Consider the following 14,879-nt stretch of genomic DNA (forward strand, 5'->3'; position numbering starts at 1 on the left):
GCTCCAACAACGTATATGTTGACGATTACGTTATACCCAGCAATATTTACGTCTGCATTGGCTCTCGAGCCAAAGTTAGATATTAATATAAAACTCCACCAGAGACAAGAAACGTTGCATGATTTCTCATTGACTTGAGCAAAAACCGAATTTCCACCAGGAGGTCTCTCATGTCGACCGAATGCAGGAGTTTCCTTCCGCTGCACTTTCCATCAGTGCAATTCAAGTGCACCTGGCACACGAGATTCCGGTTTCCTCGCGACCACCTTAAATTCTCATTTATTCTCTTCTTTGTGCAGCATGCTTTTTTCCCCCGAAAAAAATCCACTAGTAACACTGCGGACGTTTAGTAAATAAAACGATATCTCTTCTCGTGAGTTTTATCTTTTCAAAATCATATTTCTGTAGAACCATCGTTCAATTTTTCTTGTTCTCCTGAACCTTTACCTCTTAGTGTTTGTTTGTGCTATTACTTAGCTTGCTCGTATCTTGAGCTAATGATCTCATTTCTCAACTTACCTTACTCTCTGCAACCCATGCATTTTCCTCTTAACAATTTATTTTTTCACTGTTCTTAAAGCCATCTAGTTTAATCAACTCGATTTCATTTTTAGACAAAACTTGTCCACGTTACGTATTAACTAAATTATCTAGCAATGCCCAATCATAAGGTTAGTACCTTTACGTGCGTCACTGATCAATTTCAAGTATTAATTCAAGACGTGCGTTCACTTAGTGTTTCTTAATATTTAAAATCTGAGCAAGACTGCATTTAGATGACTCTAGAATGCTCAGAATATTCCGAGTACCTCGAACATGTAACGCATAAGGACTCACAGCGTATGGTCATGACAAAAATTTGAATGTTATTACTCTGCGCCGAGACGATTGATGAAATCCAACCGGGATGGGGTGGTCTCATTTTCGCTCCCGCGAATCCGTCGCCCGTCTTTCAATCTCTCTTCCCCTGTCTCCCTTCATCTCGCCGACCCATCTCTTCCTCCCCCTCCGCCCTCCCTCACCCACCCATCCGTATGCCTCCCCCTTTCAACCTTTCCAACCGATCCCCTGCCTGCGGGAGCGGCCCACACCACCGTCACCCCCCACCTTGCTAACCTCGTCTCCTCGAGAGCACCCTTACCTTCATTTCCTGCCTCATTTCCCAGAGGCTTCCGCGCCATCCGTTCCTTTCCCACTCCCGGTCTACTCCTCCCATTGCCGCTTCCCCTACCACCGCATTCCCCACACACTCCTCCTTTCACCCCTCCTCCTCCACGTCCCTGCGCTTCCCTCAACCTATTCTCAGTCTATTCCTCAGGCGACCCCAACACCAAAACATACACACACACGGACGCAAATGGCGAAACCCCCCGCGGTCTTAGCCGTCTGCCTGTCGCTTCAACGCGGCTGACTCTGCCTGCCTGCCTACCCACACACCCACATCTTGCCGCCCGCCGAGTACAAATTGTCAATTTGGAGATGGGGGCTGTTGGGTTGGCACCGCAGTGGCGTCGGCTCCGTGAGGTTTGGGAAATCTGCCTGTCCTACCGCCCTCCCCGCGTAAGCTTGTGTTCTCTTTGTGTACCCGTCCTCCCAACCATGCTGGGCCGGGTGGCTTTACAAATGGAGAGATGTAAAAAATAAATCGAGTAAGTGTTTATATACGAACGTTTGTAAGGGAAGCAAAGTTAGAGAGGCTTGAGAATGGAAGCAGTTTCCCCTATCTTCAAAGCAGCGGTGTGGTTATGAAATCTAGTCATAATTATTAGAGCGATGTTGTCCAAGAGGCACTTCATTTTGCACATGTAAATACGTAGAATTTTGCATATGTTGTGTGTGACTAGGCCTCTTTTCCCGCTGCGTCCTTCTATTTTTTTACTTACTCTTAAATGAACTGAGTTTAGAGCTCTTTCTGTGAGATGGTTCTAGGTAATAGTACGCTATATTTTGGGGAACTACACCTTTCTTTCATCACCGAAGGTCACTGTCAAATGGTTTTGATCATTTCACTATCCGGCTACCACTCAAAATCTCAAGTATTGAAGAGGACATAGCTTGAAACGAATTATTCATATTGTTTTCAAGTTATATCAAAAGGAATCCAAGTCAAAATCAAATTAAACCCCACAGAGAAAATATTATTATATTATATAAGTCTATACAAGCATTTAAGAGACAAAAAATATTACCGTAGTATATTTTCCATTTTGAACTTGTCCTGGCATACGCGCTAGCAATTAATATTTACAGATCTTTGTTAATGGAAATACTGTATTCAGCTTGATAGTTAATGGTTCGAATTAAAAAAAATTGTCTTGCCTCATTTGAAGATAATGGTGATTTCTTAGTTAACTGTATAAGGTCCCATTTTTGGCAAATAGCATTTGATGATTAGAAAATTGAAATGGTCAATTAAAATCAGCTAATTGCCTTTATTTCGTGTTTTTTCCTAGAAAAAAAAGAGTTCGGAAAATTTTAATTTATATCAGCTTCACCATTAGATTTTGATTGATTTTATCTCCTACTTTTCTAATTCTCAAATACAAATTTAGTAAGTTCTAAACTATGCCCTGCATTCTCTCTGGTTTATTTTAATCGATTAAAAAAAGTACGAATACGTTTATAAGGGTACAGAAGTGCAATAAGTAATTTCCATATTACCCTTACCGTCAAGTTTCATTTCCCCACCCCCCCAGCTAATCTAAAGTCATCATACCGCAAGATGACCCATCGTAAGATAACGTCGCAGCTTCCTCATTCCTACCTTCTCTCCCAGCCAACAGCTCTCGTTTCCCTCCCCCGAAACCACATCCTATCTCCCTTTTCCGCCTGCTCCTCTAGTGAAGCGACTGCTGCCGCCAACTCCAGTCCGACGACCCGTGTTCCCATTCGATCGCCCGCTGTATTTTCGCCCTTTGCGACTATCCCAAATGCCACCCTCTCCTCTGTTACTCGCACGTGGGCTGCAGGCGAAATAAGTACCTCGTGGTTCCCACACGAAGCACATGAACGCAAACAACCAAGCACGCACACCGCGTAGCACAGCTGCCACAGGGTGACATTCGTTTGGATTGAAAGAATGGCGTACGGAGATAGGAGGCGGAGGAATAAATGCGAGGGTGGGGAGATGAGGTGACGAGGTGGCCAGGGGTACGAGGAGGAGGGGGAGGGAGGAAAGGCGACGGTAAGGTTTTATCCCAAGATTCTGTGAAATTTCCGCCACGCCAAACCGACTCGTTTACGACACGGCTTCTCGTTCTTCTACAAATGATCCCATCTTGCACTTCCTTCACGGTTCAAGTGCGCCTCTCTCAACTCTGGTACTCTGCCTCTCCTCAACCTCGGTCGCCCATTCCATGGGTTTCCCCTGACACTCCCCATCCCTTATACCCAACCCTGTCCCATCCTTTCCCCCGTTTTCTATTCCACACCTCGCCGACCGATTCGTCGCTCCTCCCATCTAACTACCACGCTCCCCCTCTCTCCTGTCCACCTCGCCCCTGCATTGATATCCAATCCCTAATCATCCCAGTCTGCATCGGTTGCATCATGTGCAGATCCAGTTCGCGGTGTAGGCCGAAATCGACTCATTTCTCGCATCGATGGTGGATATTCCAACATTTTCAGTTCCTTTCCAATCGGACTGGTTATCTTCACCAGAAAGCATCGATCACCTAACTGTTTTGTAGAAACAGCTCCTTCCTTCGAGTCGTATACTGTACCCTTCAGAGTGTATACGCTTTTGCTGAATTGCACTTCTCACAGTTGAACGATCACATTATGCCTGAAATACTAACGATAAATTTTTACTTTGGTCTCCTTATTTGGTTTCATCTGAATAGCTTTATTCGAATGCTCATCGATAGTTTGAAATCATTTCAGTGTAAAAAGCTGACTTTAGAAGGATTTCCACAGTGTATATTAAGAGTTTTATTTTGGCTTTATTTATTCGGAGTATTGTTAAAAATTAAAAGCCCAAAAAATTAGGAAAAATTTAATATTTCATGAGATTTCATGCATAAATACTTATGAATACATTGACCAACAAATTTCATATTTTTCACATGCGGTGTAGCCTTATAATAAATTATATGCATTAACCGCAGAGTATTAATTTTTTAATCGTTTATTTTAATAGCCTTCACTAACATAAAATGAAGCTTTAGCTTTCACTAAATTTTTGCATCTGAACCGCCACTTAAATCTCGAAACTGTTACGGCAAAATTTTTTCCGTTAAATTGGCGCAGATGGAACGCAGATATTTTTTTAATATTTTGAATTTTTTTATGTTTATATTAGTAATAGGAAGTTTTCATCATCATTCCTATGCTAAAAATATTTAACTCATCCGTTGCAGTAAGGTGATACGTTATTTAGGATGTTCGAAGTATATTGCTCATTTGAAATGGGGTATGAACGGATCTATTATTTGATATCAATATTATTTCTCTTAATTTGTTTAAAAATTCGAATATAAAATGAGATTTTAAGGGTAATGACATATTTTTTTGATATTTATGTTGCTATATACTTGGCATGAAACATATTAGGAGTTTACTGCAAAGAGAGATGGTTGTCATGAATTTAAAGAAAATTTAAGTAGCGTCCAATATTTCAAAAATTAAGGTCCAGCGGGAATGTCTCCATTAACTTAGCATTAAGAAATTTGGAATATTTTGAGTATTTTTCATTTAGTCAATTTAGATTCAGGCTTACATAAATCTCACGTAATTCAACTTCGGTGCCTATTTTTAGTCATGAACTTCAACAAAACGGTAGGAAAACCCTCTACTGAAAAGAAAATCTGGTAATTCTGCATACTTACTTTCATTGAACTCAATTAATATCCTATTGTTTAAATATAAAATACTCTGTATTTACTAAGACCCTCACAGATACATGGTTTTCATTTTCATAAGGAAGCGTCCATACTTAAAAACATGTTCTCCATTCAAAATTACTTTTGGTTCAATTAGTATTTTCCTCTCTATGCTATCAACCATCATTAAAGTGAAACCATATTCATCTCGTTGCAAATCGCCATGCATTATTTGCATAAAAAGTATAGGGAACATTTTCGGAGAAATAAATTTATTTCAGATAATGCCTCAAAATTCTTCAAAGTACATCCCTTGAGCGTCGACTCATGTTTACCAGCGGCTTCTCCACAACTCGTAAGCTCCCGGACAGGCAGATTCTGGAAGGTACTTAAAGATTCGCGTGTAAGCTTCCTGGTCCCATGGGGGTATCATTTGAGGAAGGATTTCACTTTTGGGAATACGGAATGTGTATTTTGCCAATGTGGCTTGTCTCCTTCTTCTTTCTATGAGTGCCACAAAACGTACTGTTCCTATTTTTAATGACGTATGATCGCTTTCCCTACTGTTCTTTCCTCTTGCCGTTGTCCGTTTCTCCTTTGATGGGTGGAACAGCTCCCAAAGCCATCTTCTGGCCTGAGAATCGGGCCACATCGTTGCATAAACCCCCCGCACATTTCAACGCAAATTAGGGTTCCTCGATAGCCAGGACGTGCCTACGTTTACCGAGTGTAAGTTTCCACCGGCAATCGAGGCATCGGCCGCCGGTATTTTGAGGGCGGCACTGCCGAATTCTCTCGGAAATCTAGTTTCCGATCGTGTTTTTTTCGAGCGGCGGTTGACCGCCTAGTTCTTCTAGAAGCGTGAGATTTTACTCTCGTCTTTCTCGGGCCGGGAACGCCTTGCTTTCGTCTTACTTGCTGATTCAAGACTGACCTTATCTCTTGGTGCAGATCTTAGGCTCCTTTTTTTTGCTACCACTAGATGCATGTAGCTGGGAGGGAGTGCACACCACGACTGGTTTTTCTCTCTTTGGTATGTTTATTCTTTTGGTGCGCTCTCCTTTTTTCACACAGGCGTACACAATTTGATTTTTTCAAAATGGTTGTGCGTCGCGTAAACACGCTCGCCTTGCAATTTGACAAGAAGGCGAAGCCCCCTACTCCGTTGGAGGTCCACCTCTTCACGCTAGAGTCACTGGGGCAAACCCGTAGAGCTAGCGGCGGCCCAATTTGTATATGATCACCATTTGGTATTCTTGAAGTCGGCCACCGAAGCCACAATGAATAGGATTCTAGATAATATTCCTTTTAACAACCGTTTCTAACCTGAAATGATCAGAGGACGACAATTATTATTGACGAGAATTCCGCCATCCCTTTTAATGTGAGGGTTCTTTGTCTCTCCGTGAGACCCCGTTGGAGGACATCACAGGTGAGATCCAGCCTTTTTGAAAAAATCCATCGCTCGTGGGAGAACAGGTGGGAGAGCGACAAGATGGTATGCATGCTGATGGGTAGGAGGGTGGTGCGTACGACGGTCGAGAGGAATATCCCCTCCAACCTCCACATCGGCGGCAGCTGGGCCATCATCCTTTAAAGGTGGGTTAAAACTTTTTAACCCACCTTTTTAATCACATTATGAGTAGCGACTCTCTGACTGCAAATCATCGCACCGTCTTGATAACCCTCATACCAAAAATGACGCGAACTGAGTCGTTCAACGACTTCTGAGATATCGCCCTAATAAATGCCGATTATAAAATATTGCCACACGTCCTACGCTAAGGAATGATGGCTGCTGCCGACATCCTCTCTTCATCCCAGTACGCCGTGTCGAGAAAGCGAAACATTTTCGATGCTACACTTCTAATTTGTGACAGTTTTATTCCCCTCCATAGTACGGCGATCGTTTTTAATCAGCGGTCGCTATTGATCTTGCAAAGGCATTATATCCGAATCGAATGGATCCTAACCGTACTAAAGAAGATGGCCTTCCCCGAGTACTCCATTCGTACCATCTTAACGATGGACACCGGAGCATCCTCTCTAATTAGGATAAAGAATGCCATTTCACCGCCAATTCCAATCAGTAACTCCGTTCGGCAGGGCTGCCCGCTGTCAATACTGTTGTTTGCATTTGCCTTAGCCCCCCTACTCAGACGACTGCAGGGCAGAAGGATCGTGGTACGCCGTCACGACTCCGTCCGCCTTCATAGATAACGACGATAACGTCGTGCATCTAATTGTTGGTCGTGACGATAAATTCAGGGAATAAAGGGCCCTGAAAAAGATCATCTGGATCATCCAGAACTTTCGGCTCTTTCCGAGCTTCAAGTCTCTGTAAATGGTCACCCTAATCGTGGAATGCATGCATTAAAGAACTACGAATAAACATTCGGCAAAAGGTATGCAATGGTGGAATGGATGTGGCTGCCCCCGGTGCCGGATGCACTCCGCCCGCGGTTGAAGAGTTGTTTTGCAGAATGACTGTATTTCAAACCTATCCAAATTTCCGTTGCTAATCCAAATTTTCTTCTTATATTTTGTGAACTTTACCCTCATTGATATCTTTCCGCGGTATTGCTCATGGTGACCAATGTGTATGCACTTATATGGATGAGTGTGTATGTATGCATATGCATATATGTGTGCATATGCATATGTCTGCATGTATTTATGTGTATGTATATGCATACATGCTGCAACAATAATCTGGAAGCTGACATTATTTATAATGTAAACACTAGCGCTGTAATATTCTGGACCGAATAAAATTAAATTGAATCATACCTGAAGTGGTTAGAGCATCAGCCCGGCAAGTCAAAAAATCCGTGGTTCAAGTCCCGGACAAGTAAGCATTTTTGCAATTGTGATCAGGTTGATTCCGCCTTCCCACCTCTCCTGTATTTGTATTTTATGGGTGTTCCTTACCCTTTTCCTTACATCTATTTCCATCTGCAAGAACATTTGTTCGCCATATGGTGGTTTTACGTATTTGAATAAGCATATACAATCATTTTGTCACTGGGAAAATCTTTTTTCAATGGATTTATTGTTTGTAGTGATTGGAAAGATTAACAAAGAAAGTGGTTAAAGAGGCTAGTCTTCTCCCTACAATGGCATATTTTTCTTTTGATATTTAATTCTCTTCTATGAAATTAAATTGAGCAGAACTTCAATTAAGTTAGCAATTTGTTTTACGATTTATTTGGTTGTCAACTACTTCATTTTAAAAGTTCACCACATGTCTTCAATGGTCACACAAAGTCAATACATTAAGAATTATCACAGTTTTAAAATTTTCTCTCATTGATGAAGTCGCATTTGTAAGTTGTTTATATAATTTACTTCTTAATATTTTATATGTTTACAAAAATAGTAATGTATGAAATCTTTCATTAACAAATTGTTAATATTTACTTCCAGTAAAATGGCTAATTTCTGATTGTCCATTATTAATTTTAAATCACTCAAAGAATAGGAACTTGTTTCTTATTAACTGATGTTTCGCCTCCTCTGTCGGAGAATGAGGATGGATTTAATTTCAAAATAAAAATGTGCAAAATAAATGAAGATATAAATAATATTAAACTAATTATTTTGCATTTTATATAATTGCCTTTAAAGGGGTAATCGCGCGCTGTGAATTCCCGGAAAAACGTGGAGCACTTCGTCAACGCTGACCCTAGAATATTATCGAGAGTCCTTAAAAATGATATTACTTGACTTAATATGCATATATTTACTTTTTTAGAAAATTCAATTAACTTACTCTTAGGAAAGAGAGCCTCCATTCGCTCACGTTGAAGTTTAGATCATTTAAACGAGAGTTACAACTCTTAAGTTGCATCGATGCATATTAAAATTTTAATAACTTTTACTTCCAGAGATGATGCAACATGGACTAGGCTCAACGGTAGCGCACTTGGAATCTCATGATTAAGTAGCTCGAAGACCGCGTCTGATGAGGAAGCTCGCATATTGCTCAAGTTCCTCTCTCCCGTGTTCCTGCTCCTCTCTTTCACCCAATCCCATTCCGTGTCTAGCAATCTCTCGTGGTCCTTCGATGCAAATCGGTGCTTTGCCGGCGAGGAGGACGGAGTCCATTCCGCTTACCCTCGAACTCTTCCGCGTCCATTTCCTCCGCACCCATGGCGCGCCTCATCAAATCTTTTAAGGTCCCTGAACCGAATAACCTCCTCCATGAGCCTTCCTAAGTCGATCCGCGACCCCATTTCCATCCTTAGTCCTTTCTCGCCTCACTTCATTCCGTTTTCGTCTTACCTTCATCTCCGCGCCCCAAATATATCCTACCACTCCTACTTGCCTGCAGAGGTCTGCCCGACTCCGTCCCACTCTGACAAGGCAGTCAGAAGCCTCGAGCGATAATGGAAAACACACAGAGCACGTACACCCCTCGACTCGTTCTACGGGCAAACATTTTGCTGCGGTTCGCCGAAGTTTCACAGCATGAAAGCAGTCACGACTTTTGTCCGTGAACAGGTTCCTATGGTAGTTGAGAGCTCAACGAGTATAGAAGGTAAAGAGTGAAGTTTTTATAATGTAAGGATTGACTAAATGGAGCTCGCTTAAAGAATATTTTGCAGCTAAGCAGTTTTTCTTCGTGTTAATTATTCAAACAGGCAGTTTTAATTACCAGACGGAAGGTAGGACGTCATTATTGATCTTTTAACATTTTGAGGATCGTTTGAAGAATTGTTGAATAATATTTGTAGAGTTCGTTCCAACTAACATGCTGTAGCCAAATCACTTAGAGTCGGGATGAAATGTTTAAGAAGTTAAAGCAGTTAATTAGGTAATAAAACGTTATTGTTAAAAAAATTAAGTTGCTAAAACGCCTTTCCATTCAAATAACCACACCTCAAATTTCTTGTAAACCAATTATTTTGTTGAAATGAGTTTCACTGATAGGATTAGCACCTAATACTAATATTAGTTTTTGCTAAAACACGGCTGACCAAACCGAAAAATTTATTAACTCTCAAGTCTATTATATAAAGTCTTTGCCCAAAAATTAAGACAATATTTTATTATAATTTTATGATATACACGCAATCCTTAACTATAGGAATTTTTTGACCGATATTTTATACATTATACGTGAAAACGGATGTCTCATCTGCAGCCAATACTTTTCTATAATATTCCATATCAAAAACTCATTTAAAGTTAATATCTTTATACAGTGTAAATAAATAAATTGTCTCCCTGACAACTGTTCTCAATATTGAAAAACTAAAAATAGGTTAATTACGATCAAAACATTTACTACCACAGGTGTATAAAATTAAAAACCTGTTCCATTACACATTCACAAAAATCTATATATAATTGGGTACAAGTATTATGCTAAAACTATGTTTTTAGAAAATATTCTCCATATCCACAAAATCTACGCTTTTAGGTACATTTTTCATACGTCCCGTTATTCAGAATTTCAGCATATACTGAACAATTTTTTCTCATGAAATATGGGGTGAAAATGGTTTTTTCAGATGTTTTCTCAATTTCAAGAATAATTTGTTTTCGCATTGTGTCCGCTAAGGATATTTTTATCAACTGTTCATTTGATATTTTTTTCAAAGCACTATTTTATATCTAAGTTAAAGAGCAAAAATTTATGTCAGAGACTCAAACTTGCCTTTGATATGATAATGTGCTCAACAGAGAAGCAAATAATGCCATTGTTTAGTTGTTCATTTAGATATTGAATGCGTTTGTGAAAATGTATTCCTAACCACCCGATAATATGACAATAGACTGTTACACCAATCGCGTCTGAAATTTCATTTTAGACAAAGCACACAGCCGACAAAGTTACAGATTTTTCTGGCAAAACAAAAAAGTGTCTAAATAAATTGCTCACAATTCATCTCGATAGTAATGCTGTTACAATTACGTCACATTCCCTTTAACATTAATATTGAATGCATTAGGATTGAGGGATAATACATTCGATTATGAAAGTCCATTATAATGCTAACTAACCAGTTATTACCTAATGCATGAGCCCTATCACGCAAGTAATGACAGGTCCTTTGAGAATTGTATTGAAGTCAAATATCTTTAATTCAATGAAGACATTTCGGTATCAATTGGATATTATTAATGAATACCAATGCCATGACACTCTGAGAAAAGTTGAGAAAATAGGTTATTTAGTCTACACGTACATTTCATTTGCAGAGTAGTAATTGAACCTGATGAAGCGTATGGTGAATAACAGGCATGTAAATTAACGAATGTCGAGGGTAAACTCCCCTACCTTTCGCTTTGGTTCATTATCGGGTGCCCTACCCCTCAGGTTCATTTGGCATGCGGGTCGGATTCGTAATTTAAATAAAAAGGAAACGAACGGGAAGGTCGAGCCAATCCGCCAATTGCTAACCAATATTCTTTTTTCCCATTGCTCCGACACTCCCGCGTGACTTCCATTCCTCCTCCCCACTACGGACCCCGCCAACTGTGCCTCTCAACCTTCACCCCCTCCCTGACTAGACTACTGGACTTTGTCGGTGGCTCTCGCCCAAAGATCTCATTTCAGCGGAAAACCTTTGCCGAGTTCGTTACTCGATTCATACGTGTATCTCTCGGAGGATCCTTTGCTTTGTCCTCACAAATGCCCAAAGGGGAGAACGCTGCCATTCTGACTCGTAATTTAACGTGAACTGTTAATAGATGCGTGTCCTTAATGTCATAATACCCATTATGATGAGTTGTAAAATCGGTATCTCTATGAACAATAACTTTGCGACGAGTGTTACATTGCTTGGACGTTCCACAGCATTCGATAGTGCTTGTCTCTTTTTGGATCCATTTCAAGGTTCATTTATGGATCCTGTACTTCATGTTTGATTATCTGGGATCTGTCGGTAATTTTTGGACCGGCTATTTCCATTTCTTCGTTTTGTATGGCACATATGTAGAGTCTCTCTCACAATCATTCTTCCCCTCCATCACGGAGTCGGAGTATGGTAGCCATGAAAAAGCAAATAAGCGGGTCGAGGGATCACTGCCTTGCTTGGGAAGGTGACCACAATGTCGGTTGTGAATTGGTGAGTCTACAGTGACCTAACTTAGTCTGAGTCCTCACGCAGCTTAGACTCGTCCCTCAACTGCCCAATTGATCGGGAGACTCATCCGAGTCCGGTTGTGTCGGAGCCAGCTGCCTCTCTCTCACCATTAAAAAAACGAACTCACGGTGACACAAATACTGGTGTGGGGATGTCCGAGCGTATTTCTGGCTTTTGTGCAGGATGTTCGGAGAGTCCGCGGGGATCTCTCTCCTCCCCTGTTAACCGCTCCACCCGTCCCCACAGCACACTAAAGCCTTTCCCACCACCATCCCAGTCGCTTCTCCGATGTACAGTCAAACCCAACGTGCCTTGCTCAATCATGATGGAAACTCCAACAATCCTCCCACCTCTCTATCCTCTTTCGACTTATTGTGGTTTTGATACCCGTTTCCACCTCCCACAGAATCGCGTAAAAAATTTTCCCACGGCCGATGCCGGCCCCTCTTTTGCCAACATATCTCCCTTCAGTCAACGCCCGTATCACCCTCGCTGTATCCTACTTCTGGCTTTCACACTCCCATTACCTTCCTTTCCCATTCCTCTCCTTTCGTAAACATTTCTTTTTTACATTCCCGACAACACGTGTCTGGGAGGGAGCCATAATTAGGTTCGACCGTGGAAAATTCAGATACGTTTTCAAATTTAAAAGCAAAAGAGATGATAAAGCAATGACAGATTTTTTTAAAATTACCTGCGTTTGACGTTGTGAGAGACACGGATGTGTGCTTAGCTTTGCTTTGGGAAATTTAAACATGCAGACGTTGAGTTTTTCATAAAAATGATAAGCAGAAAGATGACATTAGTGGCATCGCATCCTACGTTGCCAGGACTATTGAACTGTACTGTTTGACTGCTCAGATTAAGAAATAATTCGTGGAATTATATTTTGGAAGAAAAATTCTGTTTTTTAATTCAAGATCATTTTAAATATTAAATTTGTTTGTCAATATATATAGGCAAGATGTTCAAGCCCTATATGCTGTTCCTACTACCAGTAGGTGATCGGTATATTAGCTAAAACTAAATAGTCAAGGGAAATAATTTATATAAATTACAGTAATCTACCTAAGATTAATTTTCGGAAAATGCTGACAGTAGTCACCCTTAATCAAGAATTGAGGGGGATGGGAATTTTAAATTCCGGAAATTGGTAATGTTTCCTCCCTTGATTCTCCATTTAGTTTCCCACGAAATTCTAGCAACTAATAAACTGCACCGCTTGAAATATTGATGAGATCATACATTGTCATTACCCGTGATTCAAAACGTACACTCCAGTCAGCAGCCGAGCAATACTCTTTGGGAAACCTCACCATCCTTGAGAAGGCACTGTAAAGAGACGTACGTATAATAAAATAAGAGATATTTCTACCAACTATATGGAAATGTTTTTATGATCATTGCATAAGAATTAGTTATATTTATAAGGTCCCAGCATTTTGATTGAATTAAGAGAGCATTATAAGAAACGATTAATCATTCCAAATAAACAAGACTTAGGAACAATTAGCTTTGAGTAACACTTCCATGGAGAAGCATCTGGCTATTGTATTTTAACCGGCTAGGTAAAATTTCTCAAACAGCCGACGTGTTGACCGTTATAACAGTCTCAAAGGGAATCATGGATTCTGTGGTAGACAATGACCGTAATCCTCTCTTCGCTTTTGGAGAAAACTCGCTCACCGTACCTAAATTGGATTTCAGAGGTACGTATTCAAGCCAAGAGTATCAGATTTGAACCATTCAGTTCCCTTTTACTTTAAATGAGAAATTAGTTTGGATTTTAATCTACACTATTGACATATATTTAAATGCTTTAGTAGAAAATGAATTAAATTAATAACTTCCAATTTTTGTAAGTGTTTAATCAGGAATGATTCTCTCTAATTCCATGTTCACTGCTTCCAGAATTTCCTTCTCATTTTTCTAAAATTATTTTTCGTTTATGGCAAAAATAAAGGTAAGAAAACTGTCCTCAGTGCTTGATTAATGATTACCATTGTTCGGTATCACGATGCGTTGACTGGGGTGGCCAAATTTTTCTGCGCTATGCAATTAGCTTATTGTTATGTAATGTTTAGCTTTAGGCTCTTGCATAATTTTGTCGTTATTTATAATTTTTAGTTAGTTTTCATATGTGCTACATTACCTCGGTCACACAAATAGTTTATGTGCAATTCACGACTAGTAATAATTTTAAATAATATTGGCAAAAATGTTGCTATTGTTTGTTCTTCTGTGTTCCTGTTGTCTGCTTCTGCTGGCCCTTGTTCACTAAGATAGAGGTAATGACTTAAGTGTTGAGAAATATTTCGTCTCGTGCTAATTCGTCCATGACTTTTGTCCAAGAAAATGCAAATCCTATTCTAAAACTACTAATTCTACAAATATTTTGCATTATGAACATGGAATACCATAAATACGAAGAGGCAAATTAGCTCAGATTTTTTAAGGCCATATCATAAATTGATTTTTTTGTACAGAAATTCTACCGCGAAAACCTCCAATTTGTTTCATGTTCAACTTACCTCTCGGCGTTTTTTCAGAAGATATAACTTGTAAGAGGTATTTCATTAGTAAAAGAATTTTAAGAAATTGATGCGATAGTTACCATCTCAATTGTTTTAAACACTTTTAATTAGGATTTTCAAAATTCTGACCTCTTGTGGGCCTAATTTTACTTTGAGCCTCAGATACATTTGAGTAAAATTGTCACTTCTTTTTTATTGCTAACAATTGTTGACACGCTCTTTTTAGATGAACAGGATTAAAGATCACTCGTCATGGCACACTTGCTTCTATTTGGTATTCGCAAGTTTGAACAGAAATAATTAAATTAATAATTATAAAATTTATAAATATATTAAATAAAATAATTAAAAATTTATTAAGATAATTATAATAATCTTTCTCGTTCGATTTATTATACAATTCTTATACGATATACGTACATGTTTGCATG

This window comes from Hetaerina americana, unplaced genomic scaffold (assembly GCF_022747635.1).
Source record: "Hetaerina americana unplaced genomic scaffold, ioHetAmer1.1.p SCAF_3, whole genome shotgun sequence".
NCBI classification, from domain to species: Eukaryota; Metazoa; Arthropoda; class Insecta; order Odonata; family Calopterygidae; genus Hetaerina; species Hetaerina americana.